The sequence below is a fragment of the Mandrillus leucophaeus genome, unplaced genomic scaffold (assembly GCF_000951045.1).
Source record: "Mandrillus leucophaeus isolate KB7577 unplaced genomic scaffold, Mleu.le_1.0 Scaffold785, whole genome shotgun sequence".
In the NCBI taxonomy this organism is placed as follows: Eukaryota; Metazoa; Chordata; class Mammalia; order Primates; family Cercopithecidae; genus Mandrillus; species Mandrillus leucophaeus.
Window position 1 is genome coordinate 264,802 of NW_012108530.1, and position 17,211 is coordinate 282,012.

The following is a 17,211-nucleotide window of genomic DNA, read 5'->3' on the forward strand; positions in this document are numbered from 1 at the left end:
TTCACTCAACATAATTACTTTGAGATTCATGCATGTTGTTTTATGTATGAGTAGTTATTCCTTTTTATTGCTGACACTATTCCATTGCATGGACATACCAAAATGTGTTTATTCATTCACCTGTTGACAAGCATTTGTGTTTTTCTGGTTTTTTGCTGTTACAAATAAAGTTCCTATAAACATTCATATGCAAGTCTCTGTATATACATGAAGTTTTTCTGGTATACAATTGAGTTTACACTTTGTTCTTGTATCCTGCTTTTATTTCTTTGAGGAAGATAACTAGGAGTGGAATGGCTGGGTCATGTGATAGTTGTATGACTTTTTAAGAAACAAATTAGCAGTATATGAGCATTCCAGTTGCTCCACATGCTTACCAACACTTGTTATGATCAGTCTTTAAATTTAGGCATTCTAAACAGAGTGTGGTAATATCATATTGTGTTTTTAATTTGTATTTTACTAATGATTATAAGCAAACTTTCATATCCTTATTTGCCATCTGTATTTGTCTTTGGTGATGTGTCTGTCCGAATCTGTTTCCCTTTTTTAAAACATTGAATTGGTTTGTATGATAGAGTTGTGGGAGTTCTTTACATATTCTCAATATGGGTTCTTAACAGGTAAGTGATGAGCAAATATTCTCTCCCAATCTGTGCTTGACTTTTCAGTCTTTTAACAGTGACTTCTAAATAGTAGATATTCTTAATTTTGGTGAAGTCCGACATACCAAGTTTTGTTGTGTGGAGGGTATTTTTGGTGTCAAACCTGAGAAATCTTTGCCTAACTCAAGTTCATAAAGCATTTCTCCCATGTTTTCTTTTAGAAGTTTTATAGCCCTGTGTTTTACATTTTGGTCAATGATTCATTTTTTGTTAATTTTCTTACACTGCCCAAGGTATGGAGGTTCCCTTTTTTGTTTGTGTATTGATTGCACACTGTTCCATTACCATTTGTTGAAAAAAACTGCCCTTTGTCTGGTAAATTCCCTTTGTACCCCTGCAAAAAACCAGTTGACTATATATGTGTGGAGATCTAGACTTTCTGGTGTTACTATTCTGTTCTATTGATTTATTTGTCTATCTGATGGCAATACCATACTATTTTGAGTACTGTTGCTTTTTAATACATCTTAATGTCAAGTAGTATTAGCCCTCCACTTTTGTTCTTTTGCTTTTCTTGACTACTTTAGGTCTTTTGAATTTTCATATGAAGTTTATGATTAGCTTGTCGACTTTGACAAAAGGCCTGCTGGGTACATGATTGAGATTGTGTTCAGTCTATACATCAATTTGAGGATAATTGCCATCTTAATAATATTGAGTCTTCTGAGCCATAAACATGGTATATCTTTACACTTATTTAGATCTTTAACTTTTCTCAGCAGTGTTTTGTAGTTTTCAGTGTACAAGTCTTGAATAGTTTTTGTCAGATTCATTCCTAAGTATTTCATATTTTTGATGCTATTATAAATGGAATTATGTTTTATATTTTAATTTCTGATTGTTCACTGCTAGTGCATAGAAATACAATTGAGTTTACATTTTGTTCTTGTATCCCACAATTTTGCTTAACTCATTTACTAGTTCAAGTCATTTTTAAAAATATATTTCAAAGGATTTTCTACTTATAAAGACATCTGCAGATAAAGACAATTTTATTTCTTCCTTTTCAATGATTTCAAAAATTTCTTTCAAAAATGACATTTTTTTTCTTATTGCATTGCTTGATACTCTAGTATAATGTTGAATAGAAGTGGTAAGAGTAGACTTTTCTTGCCTTGTCAATCTTACAAAGAAAACATTCAGTCTGCCTTTCATAATTATGTATGATGGTAACTGTAAGGCTTTTCTATAAAGAAAAAAAAATTTTTTCAGGTTGAGGACTTTTCCTTCTATTCCTAGCTTAATGTGAGTTTTTATAAGGAATGCATGTAGGATTTTGCCAAATGCTTTCTTTGTATCTATTTAGATGATCACATGTTTTTCATTTTAGTCTGTTAATATGAATTATATTGATGGTTTTCTAATGTTAAAACTACCTTGTATTCCTGGGGTAAACCCACTTGTTATGAACTATTATCCTGTTTACGTAATGTTACATTCAATTTGCTAAACTTTTGTTAAGCACTTCTGCATTAAGTTTCGTAAGGGATATTGGTGTGTACGTTTCGTTTCTTGCAGTGTTTTGGTATCAACATAATGCTGGCCTGCTATGAGTTGGGAAGTATTTATTCCTCTGTATTTCCCCTGAAAATTTTTGTAAAATTAGTATTATTTCTTCGTTAAATATTTGGTCAGAGTTGCCGAAGAAGCCACCTGAGCCTGGAATTTTTTTGTGGAAAGGTTTTAATTTCAAATTTAATTTATTTAATGGATATAGGATTATTTAGGTTGTTTATTTCTTCTTAAATGAGCTTTCATAGTTTGTGTCTTTCAAGGAATTCATCTATGTCATCTAAGTTGTCAAATTTATTTGCATAAAATTCTTCATAATATTCCCTAATTATTCTTTTTACACTCTGTTGAGTCCTTAGTGCTGTTAGCTTTTCCATTCTTGATGCTGGTCACTTGTTTCTTCTTTCACTCTTCTTTTTTGTTGTTTTGGCTAGAGGTTTATTCAATTTAGTTGATTTTTCTCAAAGAACCAGTTTTTGATTTCATTTATTTTCTCTGTTTTTTTTTCAGTTTTCTGTTTCACTCATACTCATTCTGATCTTTATTATTTCATTTCTTCTGCTGATTTTGGGTTATATTTGCTCTTTATTTTCTAATACTTCAGATCCTTCTTCTTTTTGAATATAGTCATTTTAGCACTATAAACTGTCTTTTATGAACTGCATTGGCTGCATCCCATAAATTTTGATACACATTTACATTCAGACTAAAATATTTTATAATATTTTGTTTACATTTACATACAAATTGAAATATTTTATAATTTCCTTTCAATTTATTCTATTACCCAGGGGATGTTTAGAAGTGTGTTATTTAGTTTCCAAATACTTGAGAACTTTCTAGCTATCATTCTGGTTTTTATTTCCTTTTTTTTTTTTTTTGAGACAAAGTCTCACTCTGTAGCCCAGGCTGGAGTGCAGTGGTACGATCTCAGCTCAGTGCAACCTCTGCCTCCCGGGTTCAAGCAATTCTCCTGCCTCAGCCTCCTGAGCAGCTGGGACTACAGGCATGTGCCCCCATACCCGGCTAATTTTTTGTATGTTTTAGTAGAGATGGTTTCACCGTGTTCGCCAGGATGGTCTCGATCTCCTGACCTTGTGATCCACCACCTCGACCTCCCAAAGTGCTGGGATTACAGGCATGAGCTACCGCGCCTGGCCTCTGTTTTTCATTTCTAATTTATTTCGATTTTGGTAAAATAGTTTACTTTATAAAACTTAAATTCTTTTACATTTATTTAGATATGTTTTATGGCTTAGAATGTTGTCTATCTTGGTAAATGTTCCATGTGTATTTGAAAGGAATGGGAATTCTGCTGCTGTTGGATGGAGTGTTCTTTAAGTTCCAGTCAGGTCAAATTGATTGATAGTGTTGTTCAAGTCTTCAATATACTCACTGATTTCCTGTCTATATGTTTGGATTGTTGAGAGTGCACATTCATTTTTGCATTACGATACCATTTTATGCTTCATTAAAGTTTTGTAGGAGAACAGTGCTGTCATGTGACTCAGCCCAAGTGCAGCATTGGTACTGCAATAAAACCTAAGCCATGACCTTCTGAGGCTGGAGAGTAATATCCCCTTAAATATCAGCATCACTATGAAAGGAGAACCAAAATCTAACTGGTACAAATATCTAGCCAATGTTTGTGGAATTTTTGAAAGTTAAAGAGTCTTTTTGTTAAAGATTATCATTCAAAATATAGTACATTCAAGGGGAGAAAAGGATGATATGGCAATCTCATAACACTGATACATAGTTCAATATACTATTCTACTTTAATATGCTTAACATTTTTCATATGTAAAGCTTAAAAATATAATATATAAGATAATTTTCCCCTATTTCTTACAAAGGGGACTGTGTTTTCTTTACATATAGTTCCATAAAATAATGCAAAGTTATTTTAAATCATGAAAACAAACATTATTTCGTAACTATTTTCATATATTGGTAAATCTGCGCAAAAAATTTTGGAATTCAACCCTTGACAAGCTAAACTAAAAGAGGCAACATGATGTCTACAAACACATTTTCCAAGTATTTCAAGGTCCATGATTTCTGTGGTAGGGATTGTACTCAGAGACTAAAGACAATTCTGTCCCTATCCTAGAAGGATTTGATGTGATGGATCCTCTGATGTGGCATCCCTTGTACAGGGCCCTGAAAAAACAGAAATAAAATCTATACATGTTCGGACCAAAAGTAGTCATATAATGTTCAGTTCAATAATAATGGTTTAGGCTTAATTATAGGAGTGGAGCAAGGTGGGAATGGTGGATACGTATATCATGCCCATGGGACTTGAAAGAATGACTGTGTGAGATGTGGGTTGAAGCCTGATAATCTCATACTAACTGAAACCTGTTTAGAGTGTGCACTAATAAAATCCTGGTGCATATTAAATAAGCCACAGCTCAAACTGTGTTTAGTATCACAGTATGAGCAAAAATTATACTCAGATATATTACTTGTCAGGGCAAGGGAAAGAAAGGAATCCTAGTGGTGACTTTTAAGATACTATTTCCAGCAACCAAGGTCCTTGTTATGGACTGAATGTTTCTGTCCCCTAAAAAGTTTATATATTGAAATCCTAACCCCTGATATGATAGTATTATGAAGTGGAACCTCTGGGAGGTGATTTAGGCTCTAGCCTCATGAATGGGATTAGTGCCTTTATAAAGGAGACTCCAGGGAGCTCTCTCCCTCTCTTTCTGCCTTGTGAGGATATGAGAAGATGGCAGGTTGCAACCTAGAAGAAAACCCTCACCAGAACCCAACAAGGCTGGCTCCTGATTTTGGGCTTCCGGAACTGTGATAAATGAATTTCTGTTGTTTATAAGCCACCCAGTCTATGGCACTTTGTTAAAGTGGCTCGAACGAACTAAGACAGCCTTTGACTGTATTATGATGTGAATAATCAATCCAGATGTGAGAGTATCTTCAGATTCCCGAGGATACATTCCGTGACATGATGGGCATTTTGTGCAACACTCAGAGAATGAAAAGGAGATTTGGAAAGTGCAAGGCCTTTATGAAATTAGTACAGGAGATTTCAAAATTTACTTTGTAGATATAATTGTGTGTTTGTATTCCCTTATCAACATGAAACTTTTTCCTTTCTTCTTTTCTTCCTTTTGTCCTTCCTTCCTTTCTTCCTTCAATTATTTTTCTTCAATTCAGTGAAATGTAGAGAAGATATCCCTTGTTAATATTTAAAACAAACAAACAAACACAAAATACATGTATCTGGCTAGAAAATATTAACTTTAAACAGGGCAAAAATATACAAAACAGAAATTGAAGCTACCTCTCCCCACCTGAATGACCCTTTCCCATCTAATCTTTCACCTCAAAGAAAATTGCTATTTAACAAAGTCTTAGGCCGGGTGTCATGGCTCATGCCTATAATCCCAGCACTTTGGGAGGCTGAGGCAGGCGGATCATGAGGTCAAGAGATCGAGACCATCCTAGCCAACAAGGTGAAATCCCGTCTCTACTAAAAATACAAAAATTAGCCAGGCGTGGTGACGTGCGCTTGTAGTCCCAGCAACTCGGGAGGCTGAGGCAGGAGAAGTGCTTGAACCTGGGAGGCAAAGATTACAGTGAGCCGAGATTGTGCCACTGCACTCCAGCCTGGTGACAGAGCGAGACTCCATCTCAAAAAGATACATATATGCATATACATGTGTTCAGATATATTTTCAATCTATTTTTCTTCTTTGCTAATCCATAGAACAGAGCTCACACTATACACACCTCTTCACTCATTTTTTTAACTTATTACCAAATACTGAGAATCATTTCATATACGTATATTACCTTACCCTTTTTAGGGACCAGTATTTACACCGACGGATTTAACTGTATTTTATTTCACCAATCCCTACTGATAGGAATTGGTCATTTAGTTTGTTGCCATTACAAATAATGCTTTAATTAATGAGTTTGGTGTCCATGTCCATAGATCTAGGTCAACTTCCATCACTATATTCCTATAGTAAGTTTCATACAATGGGCTTGCTCCTTCAAAGGATATATGCAATTAAGATTTTTATCCCAAAGTACCAGCTAGTATGTTAAAGAAAGTTAATTTTTTTTTTTTTTTTTTTTTGCACCAGGAACACATGCACTTTATTGAATGACATTGTAGAAAATTGTGTGAGGATAAAGGGCTGATACAGGACTGGGTTCTGGGGGCAGGGCGAGGAATGGAAGGTGGAGTACATGGGAGACACGTTGTAGACAGAGCTCCTGGCCTGGATGCTGCCTCCTGTTCTATCGATAGACTTGGAAGATCAGCACTGAGATGAGGATGAGCAGAATGGTCAGGAGGATGCCCAGAGCCAGGGCTCAGATGTTCAGGCACTTGGCAGTGGAGACACAGGCCTGGGCCCCAGTCAGGTCGCCAACCACCTTCCTGTCCATAGACTTCCTGTCCTAGACTTCACGGAGTGCTATGAAGTCCAGGCAGCAGGAGCTCATGAAGAGATGTTGAATAGGGACCAGATGACGTGGTCAGGCACAGAGGTCTCACTGCAGATGTGGATCACGGTGAACATCGGAGAAACAGGGTTGTGGGGCGCCCCCAGCACAGCCACCTCATGCTTCTCCTTGAGCGTCTCATAGTTGGTGGGGTGGCCAGTGTTGGTGGGAGTGAAGAGGGTTTGGACAGTGTGGTTCATGGTATCCAGGGAAAACCAGCTGTGTTTGGGTTGCTGGGATGGTTCTCCAAAAAAAAAAAAGATTTTTATAGATAAGAACAAATTACTCTCCAGGAAAGCATTCAAAGTTACACTTCCACCAAAAGGGTATAAGAGTGTTTTTTCCTCCGTACTTTTGCCAGTACTCACCTTTCAATTTCTTTCTTTCTTCTTTTTTTTTTTTTTTTTTGCCAATTTGATAGATATATTATGTTTTGGTATTCATTTCCTTTATTATAATCATCTTTTACATCTTTCTTCCCCATTTGTACTTTTGCTCTGTAAGATGGATGATCTCATCTTTTGCCAATTTTTCTATTGATTTGCTCACCTTTCAGTTCATTTGAATGAGCTCTTTGTAAATCAAGAAAATTAACCTGTCCATCTGTCAAAAGTTTCTAATGATTGAAATAAATTATTTTCTTCCATTTATCTTAACAGATAGACTTCTTAAGCCCTCTTATACAAAGAATTTCAGCCTGATTTCACTTTAAAATGAGATATAGGCAATAACAAAAGCCAAATTGTCACCTACTTTAAAGGATAAGTGAATAATAATAAGGCAGCATGATGTACCTAAGGGAAATTTGAGTGATCCCAGCTGGGAAAGAAACCAAATATTCATGCCTTTATACTCTGCACAAAACTTGCACACCAGAACTTTAAAAGATGACTCTTTGAAAGTAGTTCCTCAGTGTCTTTCATACTCCTTAATCTTCCAAATTTTAAGTGACGCTGTTAACAAACTTTAATTTTCATTTTAATCATCTTAGCCTCATTATGAAATGGTGTTATGCAAATATTTAAGTATAAATGATATCTACATATACTAGAAGACAAGTCATAGTTCAGCAAGAGAAGCATGATATAAAAAGGCCATTATGATGAGAGTCAGTGAACTTGGATTCCAGATGTGCCCCCGTCACTCCTTTGCCATGTAACCTTGGGTAACTCCCTCAAGTTTCTGTGGTTCTGTTTTCTCATCTGTAAATTGTAAATAATAATAACTTGTATTCCTAGCCAATACCTTGTTTTGCTAATTAAAAGAACTCATGAATTATTTTGCAAACTATGCAACACTCTCGATTACTGTAATCATTGGGAAGTAACATATCTGTAGATTACTTTCAGCAATGTCTTATTGCCATTCTCCAAGTTGTGAAAGGTTCTGGTACTGATTACAAAATCTATTTTGAAAATTTCCCATGGTGAATATAAACAAAGTCTTAATTTCATTTTTTATTTCCTTCACATTTAAATAATTAATGGCATATTTTGATTAAACATGTTAGCTTCTTATTTCATCATGTCCAATATATGTCTTCAAATATAGAGGTGATTAGAGTTGGAATCATCAACAAATCCAAGGCAATCCTTACAAAAATAATTTATCTGTTATGGGAGACAAAATATTTAAGCTATATAATGTAAGACCTAAAAGAATGCTATTAAATTATTGCATAAGTGTTTCTAAGATGTTTCTATCCTAATTTCTAAACATTTAGGGAAAGCTATTCTGTCTTTCAAAAAAGGAATCATTTCAGCCTGGGCAGCATGGCAAAATTCCATCTCTATGACAAACACAAAAATTAGCTGGGCACGGTGGTGCACTTCTGTAGTCCCAGCTACTTGGGAAGCTGAGATGGGAGGATCACCTGAGCCTGGAGGTTGAGGCTGCATTGAGCCGAGATCACGCCACTGCACTCCAGCCTGGGTGACAGGATGAGTGAGGCCCTGTCAGGAAAAAAAAAAAAAAAACCCAAAAAACAAACAAAAAAGATATAATTTAAATACTTAAAGTTTACAAGGCTTAGGTAGTCCCAAAATATACATCACTTCCAGAGATGTTTACATTGAAGCTAAGAGATGTGAGCCATTTTAGTGATTTGAAACTTTATTCAGAATAACTTCTTGTCATTGAAAAGGGCATTATTAGTTAAGTGCAAATGGTCAACATTTTTGAAATTGCATATGAACAATTCAAATAATCTGAGAAGCAGCCCTCATTCTGGAGTTTCACATAGCATACAAACTCAGGTTACTATTTCTTAAAAAATTTTCCTTAAAAAGATGATGAGTTGGGATAATTGTACCAGACATGGTAAACAGGACATACTGTTCAATAGGTAGCAATACCTCCAAAAGATGTCTGTTCTTTCCTCTTTTACACACACATGCATACAAACACACATACACATACTCATATTTCCATTTGGTGCCTGCTTCCTGAATAGAACCTCAAACATGAGAAGACAGAGGGAGTTTCTGAGACGCTGGTAGGTTATTTTCTTAGGAGCCATTGCTTCTTGGTCTCTTTTTTTCCCAGATCAGATCTGCCCTTCTTAGCCTTTGTTTTGCTTGGCCTCTTCTCATGATGGCAGTAGTAGACTTCGATCTTTCCAGAATAAGTATACAACTGGACATTATTAGGCAAGTAATCTGATTTTGGTCTCGCCTTATGCATGACCGCTTTTGACTTCCTAACTTTCAGTAGCCTGGCTCATGTTTTTAGAGTATTAATTATTTTCTTAGAAGATTCTATATGTTCCTGGCTTTCAGATTAGCTCTATCCACTATCAGTACCTGACATTAACAGGAGTATCTAAACTCTATGATGCTTCATTGTATACAATGCTTTGTATGGATCCAGTGTGTATTTCACCATTATCTTAACTGCAGTTATTGTCACTGTGAATGTCATTATAACATATAAAGGTCTACACCATCCTTGCCTTGAGCCAAGATTCAGAAACCATGCCTCCTTTTCAAGTCCAAATGACCCCCTAGCTAAGCCTTCTGCATTTGCAAACCAGGATGCCACTTGTTTACCATCTTGAATAAACAGATGCTTTAACATCTGAAGAATTTCCAATAGACTGTATGTCCTTGTGCCTTTTGGACAATGTTTTTCAACTATTCTTGGATCTTTCTTACTTCTACCTCCTTTTCCCTCCTTGTTTTTTTCTTTAAGCATTAATCACTACCTGACATTATTTTATATATTTGTTTGTTTATTATCTGTCTCCCTAAATAGACTGTAAGTTTCATGAGTTCAAAGTCCTTGCCCTTTTTGTACCCCTCTGATACCTAGTACCAAGAATAGTGACATAATAGATGTTTACTCAATATTTGCTGAATGGATGAATGAATGATTTTTGTAACCTTGGACAAGTTACTTCTCTTTTTGAAGCTTCCCTCTTGTTGTTTGCGAAATGAGGATGTTAGACTAAATTAGATGATTTCTAAGAACCGCTTACATTTTATGATTGGAATTCAGAATACAGGTAGCTAAGTCCAGTCAGGACAGTAATGGAGAGTAGCAGATAGTTGCAGAGAACAAGTGATCTGGGTGCTATCCTGCACTGGGGGAGGGTCAGGGAAAGGATCTCTAAGGAAAAGGGAATATACCATGTGCACATTCAAGAAAAGAGAAGTTCGGGCAGAGGGAACAGCAAATGCCAATGGGCTAAGACAGAAGTGTGTTTGGTGTGCTCAAGACAAGGCAAAGAGGAAGGTGTAGCTCAAGTACAGTGAAAAGGGGAGAGTTGGAAATAAGGTCAGGAAGGCAGCCAATGGCCAGATTATGTGGGATATATGTGTATGTGTGCTGGGTATGAAAGGGAATGTAGGTGTGATGTGGTATGGGTAGTGCATGTGTGGCAAAGTATTGTGTTTGTGTGGTGTATGTGCACATAGTATGTATATGTGTGTGGTATGGTATGTGTGTACATGGGTTTGATGTGAGAGGTATGTGTGTATATGCTATTGTGTGTGTGCTATGATGGCATGTGTATAGCATATTTTTCTGTGCTTGATGGAGAGGAGAGTATACATATGCAGCACGGTATTTATGTATGTATCTGTGTGGTGTGGCATGTGTATGGTATATAGTGTGTGTTTGTGTGTTTGATGTGGATAGGGAATAAAATATTAGATGATGTGTGTGTGTGGTATACATTGAAGTTACTGCTCATGTTACAACAAAAGCTGATTAAAACTCATCCTGCCAGGGTAATTGAAAAACCCAGCTTGAAAATAAAATAAGCATTCCATTTTTTGGTGCTTCCTTCTGAACAAGCTTCCAGGATTAAAAGACTACCTTGCATATGTTACTGCACATTAATGAGGAATTTTGCTTATCAGATAGCCTAGATTTTTAATAATGGATTGATGCTTTCTGAAAAAGAACATTGTTTTGCTTTTGCTACATCATCCTGATCATTGAAATCTAATCTTTTTCAACATTGTAAATATATAATGCAGCAAAGCACAGATTCTAAAATAAATCCATAATTTAAATAAGTACAGAGCTTTAAGATTCATTTGGTTATAGTTTTGATGTAAAATGTGGGTTTGAAAACCCAGGGGTTCTTGACCTATATTATCTAGATTTTTATGCCCCTGGCATCTTGAACTGCCAAGAAATATATATATCAAAGTGTCAGGGACAGCAAAATATGTTGTCACTTTCAACTCTGTTTTATGCATTAATATTTGTACCTAAAATCTCTCTTCTCATTCGATCAATGGAATGAGATGATATACTGTCTCCATTCTGACCCACATAGAAAACACAACCAAGACTGAAATACTAATGATTTGCTTCACTGCTGAGATTTCAGTTATCTCAGATGACAGTGAAAATGCCTCACGTCTTGACAAAAGATAGGACAGAATTTTCCTCTAATCATAATTGTAGTGGTTGCATGCAAAAAAAGAAAATATATCCAAAATACAATGAATAAACAGGGAAAGATGCAAAGGAAGTGAATCTCCCTTCTCTATTTAATACAGTTGACTAGTTTGTCCCTATGTGTACCAAAATATGTTTACCTACTGAATATCCTGAGCAAAACAAAACAAAACCTTCTTAGGTAAGATGAGTGTATTCACTGAAGTGGCCTTCAACTAGGGATCATTTCTAAAACATTCTACCTGCCTTTAAGTTGTTTCATACTTAAGAAACTGAATTCACTGGAGGTACTTAAAAGGATGAGGCTGTATAATGGTGGATCACTTCAGCTGGGCAAGCAGAAGATCATGATTTGAGTCCTGGCTTTGCTCTTTACTAGTTATAGAGCCTTGAGAAGGCTGCTTAATTTCTTCCTCACTAAGTGTCTGTTTAAGATATAACAGGGAGGAAAAAATGATGGAATAGGAGGTCCCTTGATCATATTTCCCCAGAGCAACAAGAATTTGGTAGCCATCCATGGACAAAAGTGCCTTTGTGGGAGCTGTGGACCCCAGTTTGCAAAACCCAGGCACAGCCTAAGACCAAAGATGGCTCCTTTGAAAGGGCAGACTCACCCCTAGGTGGTACACTCACCAACTATGGTCCTGTGACAGAATCAGATACATTCTGTTCCTCTGTGGACTCAGCTACAGCCCCATTTGGCTTTGGTCCTGCCACCAGAGCCATCTACCAGGGGATCTGGGAGGACTCACATCCACCTGTGCTTCAGGTGACAGGCCTGTGACCTGGCTGTGGATCCTGAAGCAGCTTGGGACCCAGCTCCAAGCTCTCTTGGCCGTGGTCTGAGAGCAGTCCTGCTCACACAGGAACCTGCTGGGAAACATGCCCATCCATGCCTTGAGAGGCCCACCTGTTTGCTTGCTTCCCACAGCAGACCTTCAAAGAGCCCTAAAACTTGCTTCCAGGCCCTCTCAGCTGCAATCTGACTGCAGTCCTCCCATCCCAGGGATGTGCCAGAAGACATACCCATTTATGTCACTAGAGGCAGACTCACTGACCTAAGTAAATCTTAGGCCAGATCTTGAAGCAGCCCTGTGACCCAGCTTCAGCACCACTCCGCTGCAGTCCCAGGGCAGTCCTTCCCAACAAAGGACCCAGGAGGAGGCACCTTCATCCGTGACCCAGGAGGCAGGCCTTGAGCTTGTGTGTAGACCCTGAAGCAGTCCTGTGACTCAGTTTTAGTCCCTCTCTTCTGCCCAGTGAACCAGTGGGAACCCTCCCTGAGACCCTGCGAGAATACCCATCCATGCATCTGGCAACAGGCCTGCCAGCTGTAGACCAAACTTTGAACCCTGAAGTGGACCCTTGTCCCAGAACCAGACCTACTGACCAAAGACTTAGAGACAGTTGATTTCACTCAAGGACCAGAGAGGATCCATTCTCACTTGAGCCTCTGGTAACAGGCCCACCAACTTCAGACCCCACACTGGAGCCAGCAGCAGTCACATTGCCCAACTCCAACCCCATTCAACTGCAATCCTGGTGGCAATTTCATCAGCCCATGGACCTAATAAGAGGTCCTTACCTGCTGAAATCAATCTATAAAGACTGGAAAAAGTGTTTGCTCCTTCAAATGCACAGACACCAATGCAAAGCTACACAGATCAAGAAGAATCAGACAAACATGACACCAAAAGAAACTAATAAAGCTCCAGTAACCAACCCCCAAGAAATGGATATGTATAAATTGCCTGACAAATGATTCCAAATACTTCCTGACTGTATCTTTAAAAAACTCAATGAGATGCAAGAGAACAAAAACAGATGCAATCATGTAGACAATCCATAAACAAAATGAGAAGTTTAATAAAGAAATAAAAACCATAGAAAAGAACCAAACAAAAATCTTAGAGCTGAGGAATATAATGACAGACCTGAAAAAAAAAAAATTCAATAGAGAGCTTCAACAACAGAGTTGATTCTGCAGAAGAAAAAAATCAGCAAATCAAAAATAGATTATTGGAAATTAGCCAATTAGAGGAACAAAAACAAAAGAAGAAATTAAAAGGATTAAGAAAGCATAAAGAAGCCATGAGACACTATCAAGCAAATGAATTTACAAATTGTGGGAACAGAAGCGAAAGAGAGAAAGAGGCAAAACACTAATTTTAAGAAATTCATACACAAATCAATACATGTGATACACTATATTAACAATAATAAAAATAACTGAATGATCATTTTGATAGAAGCAGAAATGCATTGACAAAATTCAACATCCTTTTATGATGAAAACTCTCCACTTATTAGGTATAGAAACAATTTACCTTAACATAATAGAGGTCATATATAGTAAGCCCACAGCTAACATCATACCCAACTGTAAAACACTGAAAGCTTTACCTCTAAGATCAGGAACAAGGCAAGGATGGATACCCATTCTTGCCGATTCTATTCAGTATAGCATTGGAAGTCCTAGCCAGAGCAGTTAGGCAAGAAAAAGAAATAAAATGCATCTAAATTGGAAAGGTAAAAGGTAAATTGTTTCTCTTTACAGATGACATGATCCTGTACATAGCCAGTCCTAAATATTTGACCAACAAACTATTACAGCTAATAAATGAATTTAGTAAAGTTACAAGACACAAAATTAACATACAAAACTCAGCTGTGTTACTATACATGAATGACAAGCTTACATGAATAAAAAACTATTCATAAAAGAAACTTAGAAAACAATTCCATTTATAATAGCACCAAAAAATAAAATATTTAGAAATAAATTTAACCAAGGAGGTGAAAGATATGTACACAGAAAACTATAAGACATTGATGAAAGAAATAAAGAAGACACAAACAAATGGAAAGATATCCCATGGTCATGGAATCAGAAAAATCATATTGCCAAAATTTCCATTTTATTTGAAGCAAGCTACAAGTTCAGTGTAATCCCTATCAAAATTCCCATGGCATTTTTCACTGAAAAAGAAAAAATCCTAAAATTTACTTGTAAACACAAAAGACCCTGAATAGTTACAACAATCTTAAACAGGAAGAACAAAGCTAGAGGATCATACTTCCTGACTTCCAATCATGTTACAAAGCTGTAGTAATCAAAAGAGTATGGTACTGGTGTAAAAATAGGCACATAGATAAACAGAACAGAATAGAGAGCCCAGAAATAAACTTTACTAATCATTGCCCTAGTGGAAACTCTCTATGGCAGCTCTGACCCTACATTTCCACTTAGCATTGCCCTAGTTGGGGCTCTCTGTAGTTACTCCACCCCTGCAAAAAAATTTTATCAGGGACCCCAGGCTGTTTATGACATCCTTTGAAATCTAGGTAAAAGAAACCGTGCCCCCACAGTTCTTGCTGTGGGGCACTAAAAAACTAGCACCACATGAATGCCACCAAGATTTATGGCTTATACCTTGTAGAGTGGTGGGTTGAGCCACACCTGGTCCCACTTCAGCCATAGCTAAGGCAGCTGAGGAGCACTGCACTGAAATGTGGGAAGGAGACACCTAGGAGGCTCTGGGTAGAGAGCCCACAGAGGGTTCTCAGGATCATCCTTTGAAACTATTCTGCCCTCCTAGAGCTCTGGTCCTGTAACAGGAGACACAGCCTCAAGGATCTCTACATGACTTTGAGGTCATTCTCCTATTGTCTTGATGATCCTTTCTGTTCATACTAATCTCTTTAACAGTCTCTTGGTCACACACTTGGTTTGCTCTCCTGAATAGGCTTTTTTATTCTTCACATGGCCACGTTGAAAATTTTCAAAATTTTTCCATTCTGCTTCTCCTTTATAGTCATACATTGCGTTTCTAAAAAGGGCATTGTCAGGCAATTTTGTCATCATCTGAACATCACAGAGTATACTTACACAAACCTATGTGATATAGCCTACTACACAGCTAGGCTACATGATGGACCCAAGGGAACACAATGGTAACTATTTGTGTATCTAAACATATCTAAATAGAAAAGAAGTAAGGTGAAAATATGGTATTATCATCTTACAGGACCACCAACAGCAAACTTAATCAACAAACGTTGTGTGTGTTCTGTCTGCTCCACCAAGTGGCCATTCCCCTGTTTCAAAATCCCTTGGGCCTTCCTATTCCCTGAGACAACAATATTGAAATTAGGTCAATTAATATTTCTACAATGGCCTCTAAGTGAAAGAAAAAGTCACAAGTCTCTTACTTTAAACCAAAAGCTAGGAATGATTAAGCTTACTGAGGAACCCCTGTCAAAAGCTGAGATAGGCTGAAAGTTAGACCTCTTGTGCCAAATAGTTAACCAAGTTGTAAATGTGAAAGAAAAATTCATGAAGCAAATTAAAAGTGCTACTTCAGTGAACATACAAATGATAAGAAGCAAAACAGCCTTATTTCTGATATGGAAACTATTTTAGAGGTCTGGATAGATGATCAAACCAACCACAGCGTTCCCTCAAGCCAAAGCCTAATCCAGAGCAAGACCCTAAATTTCTTCAACTCTATGAAGACTGAAAAAAGGTGAGGAAGCTGCAGAAGAAAAGGTTGAAGCCAGCTGAGAGACTGGTTCATGAGGTTTAAGGAAAGAAGCCATTTCCATTACATAAAAGTGCAAGGTAGAGCAACAAGCGCTGATGTAGAAGCTGCAGAATGTTATTTAGAAGATCTTGCTAAGATAATGGATGAAGGCAGCTGCACTAAACAAGATTTTCAATGTAGATAAAACAGCCTTCAATTGGAAGAAAATCCCGCCTAGGACTTGCATAGCTAGAGAGAAGTCAGTGTCTAACTTCAAAGCTTCAAAGGACAGGCTGACTGTCTTGTTAGGTACCGATGCAACTGGTGACTTTAAGTTGAAGCTAATGCTCATTTATCATTCTGAAAATCCTAGGGCTCTTAGGAATAATGCTAAATCAACTCTGCCTGTGCTGTAGAAATGGAACAAACCCTGGATAACAACACATCTATTTACAGCAAGGTTTACTGAATATTTTCAAGTCCACTATTGAGACCTATTACTCAGAAAGATAAATTCCTTTTACAATATTACTGCTTATTGACAATTCACCTATTCACTCAAGAGCTCTGATGAAGATGTACAAGGAGATAAATGTTGTTTTCGTGCCTGCTAATACAACGTTCATTCTGCAGCCCGTGGATCAAGGAGTAATTTCAACTTTCAAGTCTTGTCATTTAAGAAATACATTTCATAAGGCTACAGCTGCTATAGACAGTGATTCCTCTGATTGATCTGGACAAAGAAAATTGAAAACTTTCTGGAAAAAAATTTACCATTCTTTGATGCCAGTGAGAACATTCATGATTCATAGGAGGAAGTCAAAATATCAACATTAACAGAGTTTGGAAGGAGCTGATTCCAGTTCTCATGGGTGACTTTAAGGATTCAAGACTTCAGTGGAGGAAGTAACTGCAGATGTGGCGCAAATAGCAATAGAACTAGAAATAGAAGTGGAGATTGAAGAGGTGATTGAATTACTGCAACATCATGATAAAACTTGAACAAATAAGGAGTTGCTCCTTATGGATAACCAAAGAAAGTGGTTTCTTGAGATGGAATCTACTCCTGGTGAAGATGCTGTGAATGTTGTTGAAATGACAACAAAAGATTTAGA

The 17,211-nt window shown here is 37.1% G+C and overlaps 1 protein-coding gene and 1 pseudogene across 4 annotated transcripts in view; one reads left to right on the forward strand and one right to left on the reverse strand.

Moving 5' to 3' along the window:
• Nucleotides 1-17,211, forward strand: part of PCED1B (PC-esterase domain containing 1B) — a 177,720-nt gene that overhangs the window by 60,715 nt on the left and 99,794 nt on the right. The gene's annotated exons all lie outside the window — the stretch shown is intronic.
• On the reverse strand, nucleotides 6,277-9,243 carry LOC105529827 (annotated as a pseudogene). The gene is made up of 2 exons (XR_001004566.1): nucleotides 9,081-9,243; nucleotides 6,277-6,906 (listed from the first exon to the last, which is right to left on the reverse strand). The product of XR_001004566.1 is annotated as an interferon-induced transmembrane protein 3-like (transcript).